The 22,774-nt window shown below is 45.4% G+C and overlaps 1 pseudogene; it reads left to right on the plus strand.

Moving 5' to 3' along the window:
• Positions 1 to 7,587: 7,587 nt before the first annotated feature.
• On the plus strand, positions 7,588 to 17,723 carry LOC127756649 (uncharacterized; annotated as a pseudogene).
• Positions 17,724 to 22,774: the final 5,051 nt, after the last annotated feature.

Genomic DNA, 22,774 nt, shown 5'->3' on the forward strand with positions numbered 1-22,774 from the left:
TTCGACCGTTATGCCGGTGAAGCATTTTTCCATGGACGAACAGTCTCCAGATACCTCTTCATTCCCTCTTCTTTTGCCTCGAAGGATTTGTCAACATGGCCTGCTACCAACTTGGAGTCAGTTCGAATTAGCAGGCGCCGGATTCCCAGTGCTTTCGCCTTTCTTAGGCCCAGGAGAACGGCTTCGTATTCTGCTGCATTGTTGGTTGTGTCGAACTGCAGTCTTGCTGCGTACCGAATCGGCACACCATTCGGCGAAAATAGGATTGCCGCAATGCCTGCTCCCTTGTGCGACCACGAGCCGTCAGAGTACATCACCCAGAATTGTTCGGCGGGCTCAGGGTCGGGGGCAAGTACCGGTGTCCATTCAGCTACGAAGTCGGCTAGCACTTGAGACTTGATAGCATAGCGTGCAACAAAATGTAAGTCGAACGGGGATAGCTCTGCTGCCCACTTGCTGAGCCGGCCAGTGACTTCCTTGCCTTGGAGTATTTCGCCCAACGGGTACTATGATGGCACTATGACTTTGTAGGCCTGGAAGTAGTGCTTAAGCTTGCACGAAGCCATCACTAGGGCGTAAGCGAGCTTTTCCATTTCAATGTACCTTGTCTTCACTCCTTGCAGCGCTTCAGAGACGAAGTAGACTGGTTTTTGTCCGAACTCTGTTTCTTGGACGAGGGCAGCACTGACGGCCACCGGCGAAGCTGCTAAGTATAATAGTAGTTCGCTTCCTAGGGATGGGCTTATCAGAGCTGGCGGGCTTTGCAAGTATTGCTTTAGCTTGTCGAACGCTGCTTGGCACTCTGGTGTCCAATTAAACTTTCCTGCGCCCCGGAGGGTCTTGAAAAAGGGCAAACCTCTTTCGGCTGCCTTTGAGAGGAATCGACTGAGTGCCGCAATTCGGCCTGCAAGCTTTTGTACTTCATGTACACTTGACGGAGGCTTCATTTGCTGGATGGCATCAATTTTCTCGGGATTCGCCTCGATGCCTCTTTCGGAAACAAGGAAACCCAACAACTTGCCTGCACGGACGCTGAAAACGCACTACTCCGGATTCAGCCTTATGCCTGCTGTGCGCAGGCTGTCGAATGTCTCCTACAGGTCGATCGCATGGTCGAAAGCCTTGCGGCTTTTTACGATGATGTTGTCGATGTAAGCTTCCACATTCCGCCTCAACTGCTTGCCAAGGACTTTGTACACCAGCCTGGCGAAAGTTGCTCCTGCGTTACTTAAGCCGAAAGGCATCCTGAGGTGACAAAATGTGCCGAATGGAGTAATGAAGGATGTTTTGGGGATGTCGAGCGGGTTCATGTGAATCTGGTGGTAACCGGAATATGCATCCAGGAAACTCATGAGCTCGCATCCAGCTGTTGAATTCATGAGCTGGTTGATTCGCGGCATGGGGAAGTCGTCTTTCGGACATGTTTTGTTCAGGTCTGTGAAATCGACACACATGCGCCATTTGACGTTTGACTTCCGCACCAGCACTGGATTCGCCAACCACTCCGGATGGTCAATCTCTTGGATAACCCCTGCCCTGAGCAATTTTTGTACTTCGGCTTTCGCCGCTTCTTGGCGATCGGCAGACATCTTGCGCAACTTTTGTTTTCTCGGCTTAATGTCCAGCTTGACTGCTAGGTGATGCATGATGAGATCCGCCGGGACACCCCCCACCTCGTCAGGACTCCAGGCGAAGATATCGATGTTCCTTTTGAGCACCTCTAGGATACTCTCAACTTCTTCTTCGCCCATGTCGCCCCCAAGTGATACGAGCTTTGTGGGGTCGGCGTCATCGATCTGCACTTTTGTTATCTTGCCGTGAGGGGTGGGCTTTGGCGTGTGCTTCGGCCGTTCATGCGGTTCGGTCTCAACACTGCGCACTACTCTGTTGATTATGGCTAGATCACCTTTTGAAGCGGCCGAAGGCTGAAGCCCCTTGACTACTATCACCCCTGTTGGGCCGGGCATCTTGAGCTTGAGATAATTGTGGTGGGAAATGGCTTCGAACTTGTTCAGGGTTGCATGCCCGAAGATGGCGTTGTAGTTGTACGGGATGTCGACGACGTCGAACAGTATTTGCTCTTCGCGTCTATTCTCCCACGAGCCAAAGGCTATCAGCAAAAGTGCTTGGCCGAGAACTTGAACTGCTTCTCCGCCGAAACCGCGGAGCGATGCTGGTGCTGGGGTAAGGGCTTGGGTAGGCAACCCATCTTGGCATATGCTTCGATGAAGATAACATCGGCCGAACTCCCTCCGTCGACCAGGATTCATCGGACTTCGAAACCAGCTATGTCAGCTGACATTGCCAGGGATCTTGATGCGGGAACATAACTCCTTCTGCGTCTTCCGGTCCAAAAGAAATTAGCTGGTTCCGATACTGCGGCGCCCCTTCACCCGCCGAAGTGAGGCTGTGGACCATACGGATCTGCATCTTCTTCTGCCGTTTGGACAACTGGCTTGGCGGATCAGCCCTTGTAATCACTTGGATTACCCTTCGCTGTACATCTTGGTGTTGTTTGGCTGGGGGTGTTTGCTCCTGAACTACTTCGCGGGGTGTTTCGACAGTTGTTCCCTGCTGCGGCCTTGGGTCTTGCGCGTTGCCACGTTGCCTAATGTTTCGGCATTGCTCCGTGGTGTGCGAAGAGCGTCCGTGAAAGGCGCAGTAGAGGTCTTTTCGGACCTTCTTGCGGGCTGGCTGCTGATAGTTGCTCGCTTGCTAGGTATCGAACTCCTTGCAGAGGGCTTGCACTTCTTCGACCGCCATCACAGCTTTGCTCGCACGGTCTGTTTTGAACTTTCTCCAAGTTATGGGGGCTTGGCCTTGCCTTGGCGGCAGTCCTTGGATCGCCAGCTGAGACTGGCGAACGAAGAGGGGAGGTGGTTCGGCAACTTGAACTTGTGCTTGAGCTTGAGCAGCGGCGACGGAGGCTTTGTCGTACTCAGCTTGTATAGCTTACCGTCGCTTGGAATCCTCCTCACCCCTTGCGAATCCGTCAATGATGCGAAGTAGGTGCTCGAGCGTCTGTGGCTCCTTGTTGGCGATTTTTCTTGTGAGTTCAGCCTCGAGCAGACCGGCCGAAGCGGCGTTTATAACCGACGCCTCGGTTATGTCTTGAACTTGGCACCGGGCTTGCGAGAAGCCACGCATGTACTCCCTTATCGACTCCCCCGGCCTTTGGCGAATGCCGAGGAGGTGTTGCTGCGTCTTGGGCTCCTCGTAGGTGCCTCGAAAGTTAAGGACAAAAACATCGTGCAATTGCTCCCATGAGTAAATGCTATTGGCTGGTAAATTGAAATACCAAGAGCGGGCGATGCTGTTTAAAGCGAGATGTATTACCTTTGCTTTGGTATTTTCGTCACCATGAGCCGCTTCGATCGCTGACTCGTAGATGGAGAGGAACTCCTTCGGGTCAGTTTCGCCTGAATAGCGCGGGATGGGTGGGAACTTGAACTGCGGTGGTATTGGACGAGTCTTGATTCCCCCACTCAGCGGTAGCCCCTTTTCGCCTCCCGCCTGTTTACTGCACTTTGCTGCGGGTACGGTGTGGCGAAGGGCAAAATCGCAGCTTGTGCGTGAGGTTGTGCCATGGCATTCGACTGCCCGGCTCCAACTGGAGGTACTTGTTGAGCCGCCATGGATGGGTCAGAAATTGGCTGCGACTACGTCGTGGCAGCTTGGATTGGTGCTTGGTTTGTTCCGAAGCCTGGAGTTGGAGCTTGCTACCGAACGGTTGGTGCCTGAGCAGCATTGACGAAATCGAACCGCGGTCCTTCATTCTATGGCGAAACTCCCAAGCCCGGCTGAATCGGTGGCAACCAATTAGACGCACCTTGACTTGTATTCCCCTCCGGGTGGGCCGATAGGGTTGTACTTGAAATGCAGTGGGGTTGGTTGAGTTGCTGAAGGAAAGCTTGGAGTTGCGCCTGCAGAGCCGAAGCCCCTTCCGCCACTATCTGTGGCACTTGGCCAGGTGGTTGATGGTGTACTTGGGTAGCAACTGGTTGAGCTTGCAGTTGCACGTGAGGGGCCGAATGCACTGCTGCGGCCGATTGCTGACCGGTGAAGTACATCAGCGCCTGTGCGGCTTGTGGCAGAAAGGGCTGGGTCGTCACTTGCGGATGGACTTGAGATGGGACATAACCTGCCGAATACTGAAGGATTGGAGCCGACATGGCCTTGGTCCGCCTTGCCGCCTCGTATGCTTGTTGTTGTTCTTGCATTTGGCGAAGCATGTCTTGGAGCCGTGTCATGTTCTGCCGCATGGCTTTCATGTCGGCTTCGGCTTGTGCTTCGGGGTCAGGGCTAACTTGGGCCTGCACAACGGCGAGCGCAGTTGGGGCCGCTGCCGGCTGCGATGGAGCAGCTTGGGGCACCACCAGTTGGCTTGTCGAAAGGATCTCCGCCCTGGTCTGGAGTGCCCTTGCCACCGCAGCCGCCTTCGCCACGTCGGCCGCGTTCGGCCCTTGCACGGAGGTTGCAGGGGCCGAAGACGGTTGTGATGGCGCTTGTCCTCCATCTTCGGCCACAGGCGCCGAAGGCTCTGCTCCTTCCTCGGCGGCCATGTCCGGTCCGGCGTCGCTTTCCTTCCGCCTGGCAACCTTCTCCTTCACGATCCTTTTTTTCGGTGGCATTCGCTCTCAGTGGTTTCGCTCGGAGGTCCCCACGGTCGGTGCCAGCTATTGTCGAAATGACAACTGCATACGTCGAAGGACGTGGTTACTCAACAGTGGTTGGAAGGAAACGAAGTGTATTGAATTTTGAACTTCCTCTTCGGGGATCCCCCATTACATGGCCCTAGGGGGCTATTTATAGCCCCATTACAGGTTCTTACTACTAGGGTTTAGGTTGTACAGGGGAATTTACATGATTACCCTTACGAAAGGGACATTTACAGGGGTAAATAGTGTTATAGGGGCTCATGGGCCCCTGATGGGCCGTCTGGCGATCACCGGCCCTGTAGCCCTTAGACTTGATGGGCCGGAAAGGCTTCCTCGGCCCTCGCAGGGCCGAACTTGCCATGGCGAAGTCGTCTTCCTTCGACAGATAGTCTTCGCCTTGCACCCTTCGCCTGAGACGCCTCTGTCCTGGGAAGGCACTCGTACGACCCTTCGCCTCAAGCCGTTCTTGCTCCATAGCCTTCGCCACGGGTTTCGGCAGATTTAGTCAAAGGGCCTCATGCCAGCCGCCAACAATATTTCATCAGGGATCCTTTAGAAATAGCAACATACAACGCAAAGAGTCTCATGAAAGAATCACATATTCATTAACCAATAATGAGTTATCTATTTCAAAGAACAATGTTGGATAAATATGTAAACATAGTATGTGATACAATCGTCTTTATGATTTTCTTTAGGGCAAATCACCAACAGGGACATGAAGTAACAAATGAATAGAATTTTGCCTTTGCCAAGAAGATGTATGCACGTATTCATTATAAAATTTACAATGGCAGATCTTGTATGAACACGGCTAGAAGGGTAGAAATTGGAAACTAATTAAGGTTGAGCAATTGTTCAGGTGGAGGATTATGTTACTTCCATTAAGCACAAGCATATTAATTGTTTTGCTACTAGTCAGTACCACACATATGGCTACAAGCTTTATCTAACGCAATTTTTTTTTGTTAGGACGTGTGAAATCATATGACAACACATCGGAAACAAAATAGAATAAGGCCTTGTTTGATTTAGATTAGGATTATTATAATTTTAATTATTAGGAATAAACTGAAACAAGCAGATAGCCTATTATGATGGATTATTATAATCTATAAGCCAGATTACTTTAATCTAGTAATCTACTCTAAATGTTCTTTTTTTTAGATTATTGGGTTGCTAACAGCTAACAAATAGCTTATAATCCAGAGAAACAAGCAGCTTATAACTTATTCAGAATAAATGTTGGCTTATTATAATTCAGCTTACAGTAATCTGGCACAACAATCTACATTACAATAATATTAAGCCGAAACAAACAGGTCCTAATTCAGTGTAGAGTGATTTTTTTACGTGCACGAAACTGCTTTTCCAAATCTTGTTTCATCTTCAGGTCCATGGATCGTCACAGGTTGTGCATGTATGAAATCAATACTGTAACAATATCACCACAGGACAGTAATACCTATGTTTTGCGCAGAAATTTCATCGTTGAACAGTGGTTTCATCCTATTTAACTGAGAATTCACTACATCTATTGTGTCACACATTTGGTCTGCAGTCTGCACCTTAGTACATTTATATGAAATAGTGGGTCACCTTCTGCGATCTGCCAATTGCTCCGAGTCAAGATCTTGCCAATATACATTAAGGGCCTATTCACTTTTGATGTCATTTTTAACCATATTATTTTTGGTAAAGTTGCTAAAAAAATATCTACGTTTAGCTTGTTGCCAAAATTGGTAAATACATAAGAAATCCTACCAAAATTTTAATAATATTATCATCTTACCAAAATTTTGTTACTGCCAAAATTTGATACTCCCTCCGTCCCATAATATAAGGGATTTTGAGTTTTTGCTTGCAACGTTTGACCATTCGTCTTATTTAAAAAATTTTTGAAATTATTATTTATTTTATTTGTGACTTACTTTATTATCTACAGTATTTTAAGCACAACTTTTCGTTTTTTATATTTATAAAAAAATTTGAATAAAACGAGTGGTCAAACGTTATAAGAAAAACTCAAAATCCCTTATATCGTGAGACGGAGGGAGTAAGATTTATTTTAACTATAATATGAATATGCCCTAAAACAGAAACTATAAATTAGAGATCAGTAGAATTGAAAACTTCACATGATGGACCAGATGTTTCTGGAGTCCATCAAAGATCTACCGACTTCTTCATCGTCGGCTAGCCAGTGGGCGGACTAGTACATTTCCTGTGCATCGACAATTAACGTCTACCTACTTTTGGATCATAGCGAAAAAAGTCGGATCGGGGATTAACCTTGTGCAGGGTTAGCGATCTCGAAATTATGTTTTTTCGGGCGAGGGTAGAACTGAAATTTCTGAAACATCTGAAAATTGATGGCCGAATTTATTTTAAAATATAACGAATTTAAATAAAGTTTTATCAAATTCACAGGAAATTGGAAAAAGATGAAAATTTTGGATGAGATTTTTGCTTGCCGGTGGGGAAATTTCTGAAATTTCGAACCGAAATTTCAATAGGTCGTCGGTTCACCGGTCCACCAGTTCACCAGTTAGATGGCATAATTATTCTTTCACCTTAATTAATTTTAACAGTGCGAAATATAATACTTCACCCTTTGATATCTAGTAAATTTCACTTGCACTGCTGGTTACGTGGAAACGCACGGTAGGCTTACCGTATGTCATCATGCCATGCATGAGGTCATGGGTTCAAATCCCCACTTTTGCAACATTTCGCTAGAGAACCATCCACTAGTTCACATGCATGAACGGAATTTTCTACAAACCGTACTGCGCCAGGCTTTGGTTCTAGTTTAACTGCCGGTTCGGTCTGGTTTTTTCTACTATATTAGTTTAACCGCCGGCTCGGTCTGTTTTTTTCTACTATATTAGGACAGCAGTAGCTTATATATCAGCCGGCATACCGTTTATGTTGCAAAAGGAGACCTCACTGATCTCCTGGGAAAGACAAAGAAGTGATGCACAATGGCTGACAATGTCGATGATGACTCTCAATGGGTGGAAGTGGTGATGATCAATAGTTATGCCCTATTTATGGGGTACTTGTCCATGGCCATCAGAGGGATGGGCTTCCTGGTGGTTTTGTGGACTACCGTCATCCTCCTCGGTGGCTTCGTCTCCATGCTCGAGAAGAAGGACTTCTGGAGTCTCACCGTCATCACCCTCGCACAAACAACTGGGTTAGTGATCTATATTTAACTTGCTCCTCAAGCTTCATTTGCTGCTTATTAATTCGTTGTCTCCTTTTTTTTTTGTTTCTGGTAATAAATTTGAGAAAGGAGAAAAGGCTTTTGGAGCTTGGAACTTCGAAAAAAAGCTCCTTGACTCACTCCTCCGCATCATTTCTGATGTTCATGTAGTTTTATCCGGAATATATAAGAATTTGTGATGCAAAGGAATTACATAGGAATTAACACTAGCAGTCCTATAGAAACACGTTGTCAGTAATTAGAAAGAGCACAGGTTAATTGCTTGACGGGAGTCAATAATAAAATCAGCGCGAAAATAGTGCTGATTGAGGAACATGTACACCGTTGGCGAATGGCGATAGATGTTTTGCTCCTCCTTGTCCAGATAGCTGATCAATGATCTGCTCCAATAATTTCCATGATGACAGCACTGATGTCAGAGATTCCAGGACAGCTGTGACGTCAAAGAGAGACAGGGAGGGACAGAATAATAAAGATGAAGTAATGGGCGTGGTTGACTGGCTACAGGACTGTGTTTAGTTCACACTGAAGTTTGGAAGTTTGGTTGAAATTAGTACGATGTGATAGAAAAATTGTGTGTGTATAAAAGGTTTAATGTGATAGAAAGTTGAAAGTTTAGAAAAAAACTTTGGAACTAAATAGGGCCCAAAATTCTTTAGGATCTGTTCTTTCTTCCTCTCTTCTAAATTTTACTCTCAAGTTTTTCATGTGCACGCATTCTAAATTATGTGTTTTCACACATATCTTTAGAAAAGTTGCTTTAAAAATTATATTAATATATTTTCAAATAAAATGTAGGTAATACTTAATTAATCATCACTACTGGATAGCTTTACTCCCGGTTGGTAACCCCCTATAGTCCTGATTATGCAACCGGGACTACGAATCCAGAATTAAAGATGCTCATCTTTAGTCCCGGGTGAAATAACTGGAGTAAAAATTTATTTTATAGTCCCGGTTGGTAACACTAACCAGGACTAAAATGGAGCCATGCCAGATCCATTTGCTCTTTTTTTCCTTTTTCATTGTTTTTAACATTAAATATTGATTTCACTCCATCCTCAAATCATCCCTAAATCCTGAAATTCCAAATCCTCAAATCGATCATCTCCAAGTACATCCTAAGTTATCACAGATCACAGAACAAAAGGATCATCTCCAAATCCTCAAATCGATCATCTCCAAATACATCACAAATTCCTAAAAAAATTACATCATAAGTTCTAAAAATTTCATCACAAATACATCACTTATTCACATCACACATAAATAAAATACATCGCAGGATCATGCAATGAATCACAAATTCTTTAAAAAAATGCTGCTGCCGCCTCCCGCCTCCTCTCCAGCAGAGGCGCCGGCCGGCCGCTACCGCCTCCCCTCCTCCCGTCCGCGCCGGCCGCTGCCACCTCCCGCCTCCCCTCCGCGCTGCCCTCCGTGTCGTCACGCAGGCTGCTGCCCGTCGCCCGGACGACCGGCCCTCTACCGCGCCCTGCGCCGCCCGGTCTTCCCGCTCCAGCACTCCTTCTCCAGCGCTCGCTCCTAGCCAATAAGGCTCAGCTCTCAGCGAAGGAAAGAGATAAGGAAAAAAGAAATATAGAGAGAGGAGTTTGTGTGGACGGGAGAAGAGGATAAGTGCTATGGATGATTATATACTGCATTTTGATTTTTATTCCCGGTTAGTAATTGGTGTTACTAACCGGGACTAAAGATCCTGGTCACCGTGACACGGCTTGACATGGAATCAACTGGGACTAAAGATCACATAGTCCCATTGTGCTTTTAAACCAGGACTAAAAATATTCTTTAGTCTCGGATTTTTAAGCAATCGGGACTATTGTGGTTTTTGGCAACCGACCAAGGATGGTTTCTCCAGTAGTGCATGCGTTAATCCATCGCTCTGTTTCGTGTGTCGGGGAGGATGAGTTCCCAACCCCTCCTCCTGAACAGAGATCACTGAACTACACACGACGTTGACCTTCCATCTTCACTCGTCACATCTACAACCCTAATGTAGTTTACCGCTTGCAACCCAAAAATGTTTTCCTGCTGCTCTCGCTGTTGTCAAACCTTGCACAGCTCAAAACACTGGCACCACCACAAAAGAGCACATTAGTACCCTCTTATCAGTGCTGGTTTGACAAAACCCGACACGGATGATGGTTGATGGTTTTGAACCCCAAAAAATAAGTTCTTGCTACATACATGCTTCATCTGGCATTGATGAGGAGACATCACCATGGTCACCGGCACACCTCACTTTCCCTGTCCCAACCTTTGCCTCTCAAGTTTATCCAACTGCCACCTTGTCTTAGCGCGTCTGTATCACCACAACTCTGTCACTCCTTGCTCTAGCACCATCTACAGTGACACCAAAGAAAGTATGCAGCAGAAAATGAACGTGAACTGCGCGATGCCGGTACTAGTCCCAGGAACAACATGCTAGTACATGTGGTTAATTGAGGTACATCATATAATATAAATAGTTGATATCATATAGTAGGTCACACCTTCAGAATAACTCCGAAAAAGTAAACAGTAAACAGAGAAGTAGCAACGGAACTTAGTGTAGCTAGAACCCAATTACAAGCAACTGGTTGGGATTAGATATGAAACCCAACTCTTCAACTTCACTTCTTTCTAGGGAGAGGAAAATAAGGGCCCCTTTGAATTGTAGGAATGAAAAAACAGAGGAATAGGAAAAACACATGATTCTGACAGGAATACAATTGTAAAACAGAGGATTACAAAACATAGGAAAAATACAGGAATGGCCGTTTGATTGGACCACAGGAAAAACGCAGGAATCAGATGAGAGAGATAGACTCAGAGGAAATGTTCCAAGAGGTTAGACCTCTTGCTAACTTTCCTCCAAAATGTGCATAGGATTACCCATTCCATAGGAATTTTAAAGGATTGGATAGGATTCAATCCTTTGTTTCAAAGGCCTTCATAGGATTTTTTTTCATAGGATTGAAATCCTCCAAAATTCCTGCATTTTTCCTACAAATCAAAGGGGCCCTAAAGATTGAGTTCGTATGTACCCAGCAAGTCATGAAAAATGTGAGTATGCAAGCTTCCAAGGAGGGTTGGGTTTATTTCATAAATCTTTCTTCAAAATACATTTTTTTAAAACACTAAGCGTGGGTTGCTTTTATAACATGACTGTAAAGAGGCTTTCGCTTCAACCCTATTCACGAATTGATTTGCAACAACTAAAGCAGACGAAGCAAGGTTTAGTTGATTGAAATTACTAGTGAAGTCTATTGCTCTACCGGTTGTCTAACCAAAGAAAATGGCTCATAGCCTACCATCAGGCAACTCTTATCTCTTCTCTCCTCTGGCTGATTCTAGTAAATGGTTCTCATTCCCACAATCCATTTTTACAAAGCATAGGCAAAGAAATCTACACAAGAGGAACCATTGCACATACACCCATGACCATGGGCGCAATTGTCCGAACAGTTTCATCCTACAGAGGTGCACGCTTTACCCACATGACTCAAGCTTACTTCCCACACCTGTCGATAGGGAAGGTTCATGACAAGGCCTTTCCAAAACAATTCTAGTGATACCTCATGCACGATAGTCAATCCACTCTCAAACAAGTAGTATGCAAACCTTCTGCATCCTCACCCTTCTCCAGAATTCGGGGATGTCACCTCACTGCACATCCCGACATTTCTCACCTATTGGCAAATGAGGTATATTGTTCTGGCTAATTACATAGCCAGCCATGTCCTATACCACTCATGTGATCGTACTGTATTTATGATCAGTGTAATTCCACAAGGAATCGGTCCTTATATGCAAATATAGAGGATTGCCTACAATAAGGCCGCTTTGCATCGTGTGTTTTCGAAAATAACTTCTATTTTCACAAACATTGCAACACCACGTGTTGGGATTTTAAAGGTTTGCAATCTAGTTTTACATGTCGACAAGCAATGCTTTTGTGAGTGGGACCATCGGCAATATGACCGAGAGCACAGTTACCGAGGTACCATGGGGTGGAGTGACAAGGCGTACTGGTATCAATCAACCTATAGGATTGATGCAACTATCAGGTAGGTCCATCGGTTTGTCACAAAAACCAAGGCCAGTCAATTTAGTGTGCACACTAGTAATGTAATTTGCAAATAAAACATTTTGTAAAATGGGGACCATATATGGTCAAGGGTGACTTGCCTCTATCTTCATCTTCAAAATCTCGAGAACCCGCTCCAAAAATAATTTCCATCATCGAAGACTGCATGCAAGATGGAGAAAATAACACAAAATCCTACAAAGAAAATACTATACTTACCAACTAATAGTGCCATTGGTAGATCTCATTTTTTACAAAAATTTGGAGACTTGAACGGGGTCAAGCGGAGATATGGATAAAAAGATATTGATTTTCTGGAATTTTTGGAAAAGATTAATGAATTTTGGAAAAGAGTATTCTCAAGAATATTCTTTTTGTCAGACTGGCATGTGGGGTCCACATGTCAATGATAGGGAGAGAGGGAGGGAGGTAATGTGGACTTACGTATACGGAAGGGGGTAATGGGCTCGGCCCAAAGAGGAGGGAGGCATAATGGACTTTGCAATGTGGATCAGGCTTAGTGGGTCGGCCTCACCAGCTCAAGCGGAGAGATGCTGCAGCATGGGGGAGGGAGGTTACGGAGGTGGGGCCTAGTGTCATCGACACTTTATTTGAAATCATCTTTAAATGGTCTCTAGCCCACATGTCAATGAGGTACGAGGAGGGATTAGCATGGATGAGCGGTGTTAGTGGGATCTGACGATGGGGCGGCAGTCCAAGTTTTGCCGACGAATGACGGCGGTCCGCGAGCAGTGGCGACCACCATGAGAATAAGTGGGAGTAGGGAGTCCTTATGCGGGCTTAGATGTGGATGGGGGTGGACAACGGTGACAAATGGCAGGTGTAGACATCAGTGACGGTCTACTCCAACCGTGCGACGTAATGTCACTGGCGGCAACCAAAGAGGTGGCAGAGGTGGGTGGGCTATGGTTCGGGTGGAAGCGGTGCACACAGAGAGAGAGAGGAAAAGGAAGAAAAGAGGCTAAATGGGGCTTATCGAAGGAGAGGGAGCATAAGAGAAGGCGGCACCACTCTCGTTGACTTGAGCTTGAGCTCTTCCAGCTAGCATGGGGAGGCCAGCTAGTGAGCACGCTGGGGGAAGAGAAGAGGAGAGGGTCCACAGGTTCATAGCCATAAGGTGGTGCTAGGCGACAAGTAAGAATGGAGGGGTGCGTGGCGCGGATTAGTGCGGCTGGCTAGTGGGCCCATGGGATTGGCTGTGCGGCGGACGTTCATGCTGACATGGGTGAGCGGGTGTGTGCGGGGGTACGATGTGCGCTCCTGGGCTGGCCTGTGGCCGTGGGGCGGTGGCGGTGTGAGGGATCAAGCTGGGCCGAAGAAGGAAAGGAGGGGACGGCTCTGTAGGGAACATTAGCACTTCATAATTTCGAGAGAATATATATGAAGGGTAGTTGAATGATTTAAATTGTGATTTGAATCAAAATTTGATATTTGAGCTCACAAAAAGTTTTGGATTTCATTCAAGAGGCTTTTGACTGGGATTTAGAATATTTTTGAGAAAAGGTCTTGATCTTCAGTATAAATTGAAGAACAAAAGGATAGAAAAAAAATGGAAAATTCAAGGAGGTTTGGATTTGAAAATTTGAAATTTGAATAGGAGATATTTGGTGGGGGGGCGCATTGATCAGGATGAGGCTTCAAGGACAAACTTGATGAGACCTTGGCATTTGGGTTTTTATTAGAGTAAGTTTCATAATGGATCAGTTTTTATTACCTTCGTTGCATGATGGACTAGGTGGTAGCATAACTTTTCACTTTGGGCTAGGTATTATTACCAAAAATTCACTTAACACTAGTGGCCCATATGTCAGTCAATGTCCGTAACCCTTATCTCTCTCGAACACTGGTGGCCAACAATTAACAGATACTCAACCTAATCATAGCTACTCATCATCAACTTCTCCCCTGAAGCAGCTTGTTGGATGGAGGTTTAGCTTGAGAGATTGCAGGACCAGGAGGGTTGAGCTTGATGCAGGGACGGGTGCGGGCGAGATCGACCGAGTGGCCTGAGCTGACGAAGGTCGAGCTCAAACTTGAGCTCCAATGCACAGGTAGGGATTGGAGGAGGTCAAGCTAGATTGGTGGCACGATCTTGATGGTCTGCTCACCGCCGATGGTGAGCTCGAGTGCGGGGCAACGCTCAATGCAGCTCCAGTGCAAGGTCGAGCTCGATGCAGCGTAGGGCAGGGGCTTGATCACCGGCCAGCGGCAGCTCACTCAAGGTCCTGGTCTCCCAGAGCCTTGGTCATCTATGGTAGCGACCTTCAGCTAGATGGCAGGTGCACCTTTACAGATTGGGTACAATACAACTCAATGGAGAAGAGAGTTGGAGACGAACACCGGTTCAATGTGCAACTATTGTACAGTTAGCAGGCCCAATGTGAAAATATAGATTTACCTCTAGTCCAATGTGCAACCAAGATAAATATTAGTGGTCCAATATGTAATTCACTCCTTTTATTAAAATAGTTATTAACGGACCAAAAAATAGGGCATGCTTAATAGTTTACAAATAGTTTACAAAGGGTGATTTAATTGAGATCTTTGGCACGCAAACGTAGCTACGCTCAGAGAATCTAGTTTTTTGACATAGTAGAGTTTGTGTTAAAATAGTTTTGTCGATTGCATGGAATTCGAGGTGTTATAGTCTGCGGGGGTCAGCGCCAAGGAGATTGGCACGGACCCGTATGACATCAGCACCAACAGGGCTGGCGCTAAGCTCGCGGTCCCTTTTTATTGAAGTTTTCTAACGCAGTGTTTCGAAATAAGTTTTCAAAGTGAAAAAAATTGTCAAATTTTCGGCCTCCTTATTACATTCGTCTGCAATATACTATATGTCCACAGGGTGTTCGATGTTTTCCTGAACGAAAAGCTGACCTACTTTCGGAAATCCTTCTTCGGCCTGGTTGGTACCATATCAGCGATGCTAGTGAAGGTGGAGAAAGGCTCCTTCTGCAGGATGGAAGGGGTACGGCTAATGCTGGCGCGCGTTTTGCTGGTTCTCCAGCTGGTGGTGCTGGTGGTGATCCTCTCCCCTCTCGCGGTGTTCTACCTGTTCGGCCTCCTCGTCACCGCCGGCCTCTCGCTGTGGCGCTTGCTGCAGCGCGACTACGGCGCCGGCGAGGAGGCGGCCAACCTTGCGCCGGCGCTCAACGTGCTCTACTCGCTGGCGCTCATCCAGGGCGCCCTCTTCTTCTACTACTTCACCTCGCGCCTCCTCGGGAGGCGGCTGGCTAACTTGGTCGCCGGAGTTTACAGCTTCGGCGGCGAGGGGGAGGAGGAGGATGACGGCGGGCGCGCGTCGGTGGTGGACTACATGCGGCAGACGAGGAACGGATGCGAGAAGGACCCGTCGTCGGTGAGAGGGAGGAACATCGTCACGTTCGCCGTGACGATGATGAAGGAGTCGTCGTCGTCATCGCTGTCGTCCGGCGACTACTCCTCGGGGGCTAGGATCCTCGACAAGCTGCTGTCGCAGGCCTGGCTGCGGGAGCAGCACGAGCTCATCAGGCAGCTCGTCGGGTCGTCCACCGAGCTGATGGAGAAGCTGCTGCAGACGCTTCGGTGCACGGGCACCCGCGACCGGGGCGTTCGGGAGCACGCCGCTAGGATCGTGGCGCACCTCGCCGGCGAGATCACGCTCGCCAGGTTCCCGCAAGGGATCCGGTGCATAACTGCATATACTCGCTGCTCGACGTGACCACCACCACCCCGAGAAACCAGCAGCAAGACGACGACAACGACGACGACGACGACGACAGCGCCCAGTCCTCCGATCACTACAAGAAGCTCATGGTGCAGGGCCTCGTCATCCTCCACAAGCTAGCCGCCGCGGAGCACAACCGGCGGATCATCATCAACAGCACCCAGGGACGGCAGCTGCTCTCCATGGCCATGGCGCCCGTCAGCGCCGACCTGCTCCACCGCATCGACCACGAAGCGTGGAACGACATCGTCGCCTGCTCGCTGCAGCTCATGTGCCGGCTCGTCACCGCCCCCGGCGAGACCGGCGACAAGCTGCGTTCCCAGGTGCTGAACGACAAGGACGCCATCGGCACCATGGAGAGGATCCTCAACTGCGACGGATGCAACGAGAAGAGGCTCTATATTCTCGCCATTAACATCGTCACGCAGCTTCCCATGGCGGCGAAGAACAAGGTGGTGGACGAGGCTTCGAGCATGAGCGTCGAGAGCAGAAGGAAATTCACCAAGCTACTTCTACTCATCTATACCGACGAAGAGAAGGACGCCTTTATGAGACAAATGGCAGGTGAAGCATTGGCAATGCTGTCCGAACGAAGCAAGAGCGACGCCACCATCATCTTGAAAGCAAGTGACAGCACTCTCAAGGACCTCACCGCAATGCTCTTGGATGTAAATAGCAACAGAGGATACAGAATATGTGCAGCTGAAATCCTGGAGCATCTGTACATTCGATACACCGAGCAAGATGGCTATCTCAACAATCTGACGGAAGCCATGAAAGATGTGTTGCCAAAGGTGATCAATATCGAATAAATGAATATATTATTTAGTTTGTTTCATGTTGATTAACTAATAAGAGCAATGTCTGTAACAATATATATATATATATATATCTTGCTGTTCGTTTCAGGTGCTCGGAGAAATTTTCTTGTGTCATGGACGCATAAAGAAAAGCAACCAGGAATGACAGAAAAAGGAACAGAGGGAGTTAATTTCTCGGCACAAAAAGCTGACATTGAAAGTCAAGATCCCGTTGCTTGTCAACATGAAAAGGTTAAAGAGGAAAACGAAAAGGTTAAAGAGGAAAATGAAAAAGTTAAAGAGCAAGATGAAAAGGTTAAAGAGCAAACTGTGGATATGAAACTTTATGCAGCTTTACTGTCACTTAGTGAGGCAATATTTCAAAGATTGGTCAATGATGATAAAGATTTGGCTGAACTGACTGATAAAATTGCCCCAGGAGGAGGCACTGCATTTAGCTTCGCCGGAAAGCTCAAGGAGATGGTAGAAGGAAACAGTGAACAAGCAACAGCCAATTGCCTGAGAATGCTGAAGATTACTACCAGGATGATCATATCATTGATAAATCTCAATGGAGCCAAAGTCGGAGCAGACCTGGAGAGCTTGATGCATTCTCTGTTAAAAGCTTCAGAAAAGATGTTGGAACTGGAGGGCTTCATGATTTTCTCTAGCAGCGATCGTACCGAAAGCACGAATCCTGCCAACATTCTCGCTTCCCTCGTGAAAGAAGCACAGGAGCTTCTGGAGAAGAAGAGGCAGGCACAAACTACACCCGCTCCATCAATGGAGACCAGCTGATTGAGTAGACAGACTATCAACACGATCGTATGCTGATCTGCAGACTGTTGGCAGTAATCCCTGGAAACTGTCACCGTACAATCCCTGAAAACTGTCTCTGTAATCTGTATGTGTGCTGAAACTTATCTATCTTGTCAATTGTCCCATCTATTTCAAAAACTTTCAAGTTGAACTTTACAACAAACTGTTGAGCTTTATTGGCAGTTCGTATAATATCCTCTTGGAACCGTAGATAAAACCTATCTGAAGAGGTGAAGAGGCCAAGGATCTGCATCAACCTACTGCACATTCAGTACTTGCTCACCTATGTTAGGGGTGAAACAACTATTACATAATTCGGGTATTTTGTATGCACTGATTTTAAAACAAGTTGGATAATCAGAGACACCAATTCTGATGTACTCGTCTAATAAATTTATCCAGGACTTCGGACGGAACTCAGCCCATCTGAAGTATTCAGTTAGTTTGTTAGGCTTTGTTAGATAGGGTTGTTAGTCAGTTAGAATCAATCAATCAAGAAAGTTAAATCTATATCTAGTCCTCCCTTCTATGTCCATCCTCATTCAAGCTCTGGGACAGGGAGGCTGCAGGCCTCGCCCTTCGCCCTCCCGTCGAGCACCCCAATTCAATCTACGCACACAATATCTTGGTATCAGATTCAAGCGATCCTTTCCTAGCTTTCACCGTGGCTGCCATCATGACGACCTCCATGGCCTTCGTCATTCATCCATGGCCATGCAGAACGCCATCACGGAGATCAAGGATGGGCTCGACAAAGTGACAAAATCGGTATTGGCCCTCCGCGCGGGGTTTGAGGCAAAGAAGGTGCGGGGAGAAACAACGATGATGACGACGACGCCGTCTCTGTCGGCCACGTGGTTGGAGGTGGAATTTCTGCAAGCCACTCGCTGATGTGGCGCCACTTTCTCAGCCGTTGTCCATATCCAAGGCTATGGTAGTGGTGCCATGCCTCGTCATAGTCCAATCTATTATTCAACCCCTGTGCTACATCCGTAGTCCAGAGGGGTTGTGTAATGTCTATAAAAGTGAAGATACAAGATATAGGGTGGGACTCTCTTCTCATTCTTCATTCTATCATCCTCAAGCACAAGTCCAACAATGAGCAGCCCCCCTCCTCTTTATGTAGCTATAATGCACATATGGAAGGTTTAGATGTGGGCCCAATTAGTGTATATATAGAAGGTTTCCATGTTGCATATATGGAAGGTTTCTTGACACTCCTCCCTTGGGTACTCACCGTGTGATATCTATGTCTCATCAAAACTCCAGAAAACCCAGTTGGAAAAAAATTGAAGAAAGAGTACATAGCGTACGCTTGCAATGTCGCACGGATTGCCTCTTTAAAAACCTGGATAAGAAACTACTGGGAAAACTTATCTAAGGAAAAAAGAGTACAATGCACCCAATTCTTTGTTCAATCATTCTAGATTGATTTTGGGTACTTGATTTCTATATCAAGATTCTAGAATGAGTCGGCGAAATTCTCCCCCTAAATTTTGCATTTCTCTAAGTCTCATTATTCCGATTTCTTGGACACACCTATTCAAAAGATGTCAATAATGAGTTAGTGGACAAATCTGCAGGACTTATGCATTACTTAGTTCGTTGCTTCTATGCAATTGATGCACATAGAAGAGCTTGTGGTTCATGTGCTTAGTGAGTTTGCTCCTCAAGTAACTCATTTGCATATATATGACATATACTGCTTTAGTTTCATAAATGGTGGGGGGTTGAGATAGTTTTCAAACTGCGATTGCTGTTGTGGGTAACCATCTCTCAAAACCATACCTAGACTTTGAATAATTCAACGATGCTTAGTTCGGTTTAGTTCAACTGGCCAAGTATTCATGTGCTGCTACAACACACTCGTGTTTGGGAATTTCGTCCCAATTTGGCGGTAATTAATTATTCTAAAGCCATGCACCATGAACATTTCTATATCTGGTTGGACTGATGTACTAGACTTCCATCTGTCGTATGCCTTTAGTTGCAAGCGTAAGTATGATTTGGATTTGGCCAAATATTTCAAATTAAACATAAATTCAAAACGAACGAGTTTGTTTCTTCAATTATTTTCTAGTTTATTCTATTCTTTATGTGTTGGTTCGGGACCTAGTACTTCTTCATGTACTATTATGCAAGTGTTCGATCCAAGCTCCTGAAATACATTCATTGATTCTATCTTCAATGCTTACCAACATTCAGGTTGATTTCTTCTTTTCAACTTCTAGTTCATTAATTCCATTCAAATCCTGGTTGACTGCTAATGAGTTTTGTTGTCTAAAAGAGACATTACCCATAATAGGTCTCATTGCCAACTTCTATTGGTTGCATGAGGCTCTATGCGAGTATCCATGGATATACAAGGAGATGATTTTCATATGCTTCTTCTTCTTCTTATTGCTTAATGCCTCTTGATGTGGGCATGTATCAATGTTAGTGTGCACTCCAGCAGTTGGTTTTCTTCCTTGATGGGAAGGTGCGGTACACCTATTTTGAGGTTTCGTGCCGTTTGCTAGATCTCAACTAGCCCCCCTTCTATTCGATGGGGTACTTTTTGTGACTTTGAGTATGATAGTCCCTCTTGCCCTGTTTTCACCAGACGTCTCCAGTTACTTTAGGGGCATGAGGAGCCGGAGTTTCTTGTCCAATTGTTTCTTTTGTTCGAGGCCTCTAGACATGATGAGGGATACCTTTGCTTTCTTCGGTATTTCACCCTCCTCCGGTGCATTAATTCATGCAACTTAGTCAAACTCTTCGAAATCATAAAAGTATTAACAAAGTGATTTTGGCAGTTTCAATTCTTTCTGCATACTACATTCACTACTAGTGCGGTGTAACATGCATTAGTCCCTTTCTACTATCATATTTGCTAACATATCCTATTTAGGGGTTCATTCTCTCCAAGCCTCGAACAAGGATACTTTGCTGACTGAATTTCAGTACACTGACTTCAAGCCTCTCGTGACATTGATGGTACAAGGTTTACCATATCATTGATTTCTTGCTTGCTCAACGGCCCTCATGTCACATTTTTGAAGGGGCATTTCTATTCAGCACTTATGTACCTGCTACTTCCCAACTACAGCAGCATATTTTGGTTCAAAAAACAGAACAAAAAGTTGAGCCCAGTGAGTACAGCTACACATAGAAGAACAAATTTTTGTGTAATAATACATTGGAAGATGGCCTATATCATGATAGTCAATAAAACATGCATGTATTTATTCTGAATTCACAATTAAAACAAATTGGATTGGATGAATTTCTAATGTTCTGTTACCTTCTCAAGCATATAAGCTTACTACAGAAGCCTTAAAAGCCATGTTTTAGGTGGGGCTTTCCTTTGCTGTGGGAAAGAATGTGCAACCTCTTTGTACAAACTGTAGTTAATGCTGGCCAATAAAAATAGATGGGGGTAGAGTGCTGGCTTATGCTACTTGTAGCTTTTCATTTTTCTCATGCATGATTTTCATGGACGACTATCCATTTTGTATTGTTTTTCCATTGTTGCATTCGACCTTAGGTATAGGAGGCATCCAGGAGTCCCTCATCTATACGGCAGTATATTAAAAAGTTCCATGGAAATTTAAAAGCAGGAACTTGCACTTCTTCAGTATGCAATCATGATTTCCACTAATTTAGTTGTCTATTCAGATTTGAGAAGATGACAGATGGATCTACTGCCTGGTTGGAGGATTAAACCATCTTTGCTATCCTAATCGATGTTAAAGAGAGCTTCTTCAATCCTATAAACTCATAATCTCTCGCTAAGGCATGTGAAGTTGTAACAAGACCAATGGACGACGATTAGCCCAAGCAGAAGTGTCCCACCCTTTTCTTCCGCCTTTCTCTACTGCAAAAATAGATTGAAAGATGCTAGAAAAGAAGCGTTCTTGGTAATACAGGAACATGAGGAAAATAAATAGACTATAAGCTGCTTTGACATGGGTGAGTACACCTGTTATTTTTATGCAGGTCCTATTTTTTTTTATCAAATAAACTTTGCCTCATATTCATATCATTAACGGTTTGGACCATCATCAAAATGCATGTAATTGAACTGTTTTACTCTATGTGGTGCTAATATGAGCTATCACAGTTATTTTATGCCAAAGTATTGCACAATGAACAAGTTAATGGTTAAATACGATAAGGAAAAATAATTTTGGCTATGAGAACATGTTCCAGCAACAAAATAATTATGAAGAGTCTATGACCCAAGCTTGGGAATATGTTATTGCTGAAACAAATATGATATCTTGTTTGGTCAAATCATTACAAGGTTCCCTCCCTTCCTCTATTATCTTAACCTCCAGCCTAACCGGTCCCTCTCTTTCTATTCCACCGTTGGGCCCAGCAGTCATCCAGGTGAGCTGGTGTCTTGAGGCCCTCTCACCCATGCTGCTGCTTAGGTATGAGCCGAACCAGTTGTGCCACGTCCAACCATTTAATGCGTTGTGCCTGCCTATCTTCTCCCTCCAGCTACAAAACCATTACTTTTCAGTTCATTACATGAATAAGCAAAAAAATAACATTATTAGAGTTGTCGAATTAGACTTATGACTGAATTGAAGGTTGATTAAGCCTGAAGACTAAAACAAACCATTTTAAGAGTAAACCTTCAACAACAACAACATTTATGTTAACATACTTAGAACAGAATAAAGATTATGTGCCTTCCATCACATTTCAAATATCTATATATAAACTAATAATATAAAGATACAATTCTATTCTTGACAATGGTTTTGACTTTTGATAATGCCCTTCTGATAGGATATGTGTAATTTTTCCAAATTTACTAATTTAAACAAATAAAGAAATTGTATACAAAATAACCTCATGCCAGTAAAGAGACCCATGCTGGGCTCCCATATGGCAACCAAGCAATTAAGGCAAATCGATTACACTTTCAAAATTTGAGCTGCTACACATGAGGCATCAGAATGTCTGGTATCATGCTTCAGATTCCTCGTGCTAGTTCTTTCCACCGAACTAGAGATTTCTCATGCCAATTCACAATGAATTCCCCTCTGGTTGTCTGTTCAGGCAGCTAACAAGACATTCCCCACTTTTATGCTACAACAAGGGCCTCATCCTATATACCTATACAAATCATCCCCACTAGTATGAATTTGCTGCCATGAGGTGCAGCCACGTCACCTAAATTGTTTCAGCCGTTAGATGAGCATCTATCAACAATAGCAACCGTCAGATCAAAAGATCAAAAGCTCAGATAGCATACTGGTACATGTCCATTTATTTGGCCCATCCCAACCGCCGCTTCCATTACGGCCCATTGCATTTGCACCAGCCGCCTCTCCCAAAATTTTCTCCGATCACCACAGCCATCGCTTCTTCTCCGTCTTCCGCTCTGGCGCCCTCCCATCTCCTCCCAACCCTAGCGCGCGCGTTCAGAGTTCCACACCGCGCACACGCCGCCACCTGCAT

This window comes from Oryza glaberrima, chromosome 12 (assembly GCF_000147395.1).
Source record: "Oryza glaberrima chromosome 12, OglaRS2, whole genome shotgun sequence".
NCBI lineage: Eukaryota > Viridiplantae > Streptophyta > Magnoliopsida > Poales > Poaceae > Oryza > Oryza glaberrima.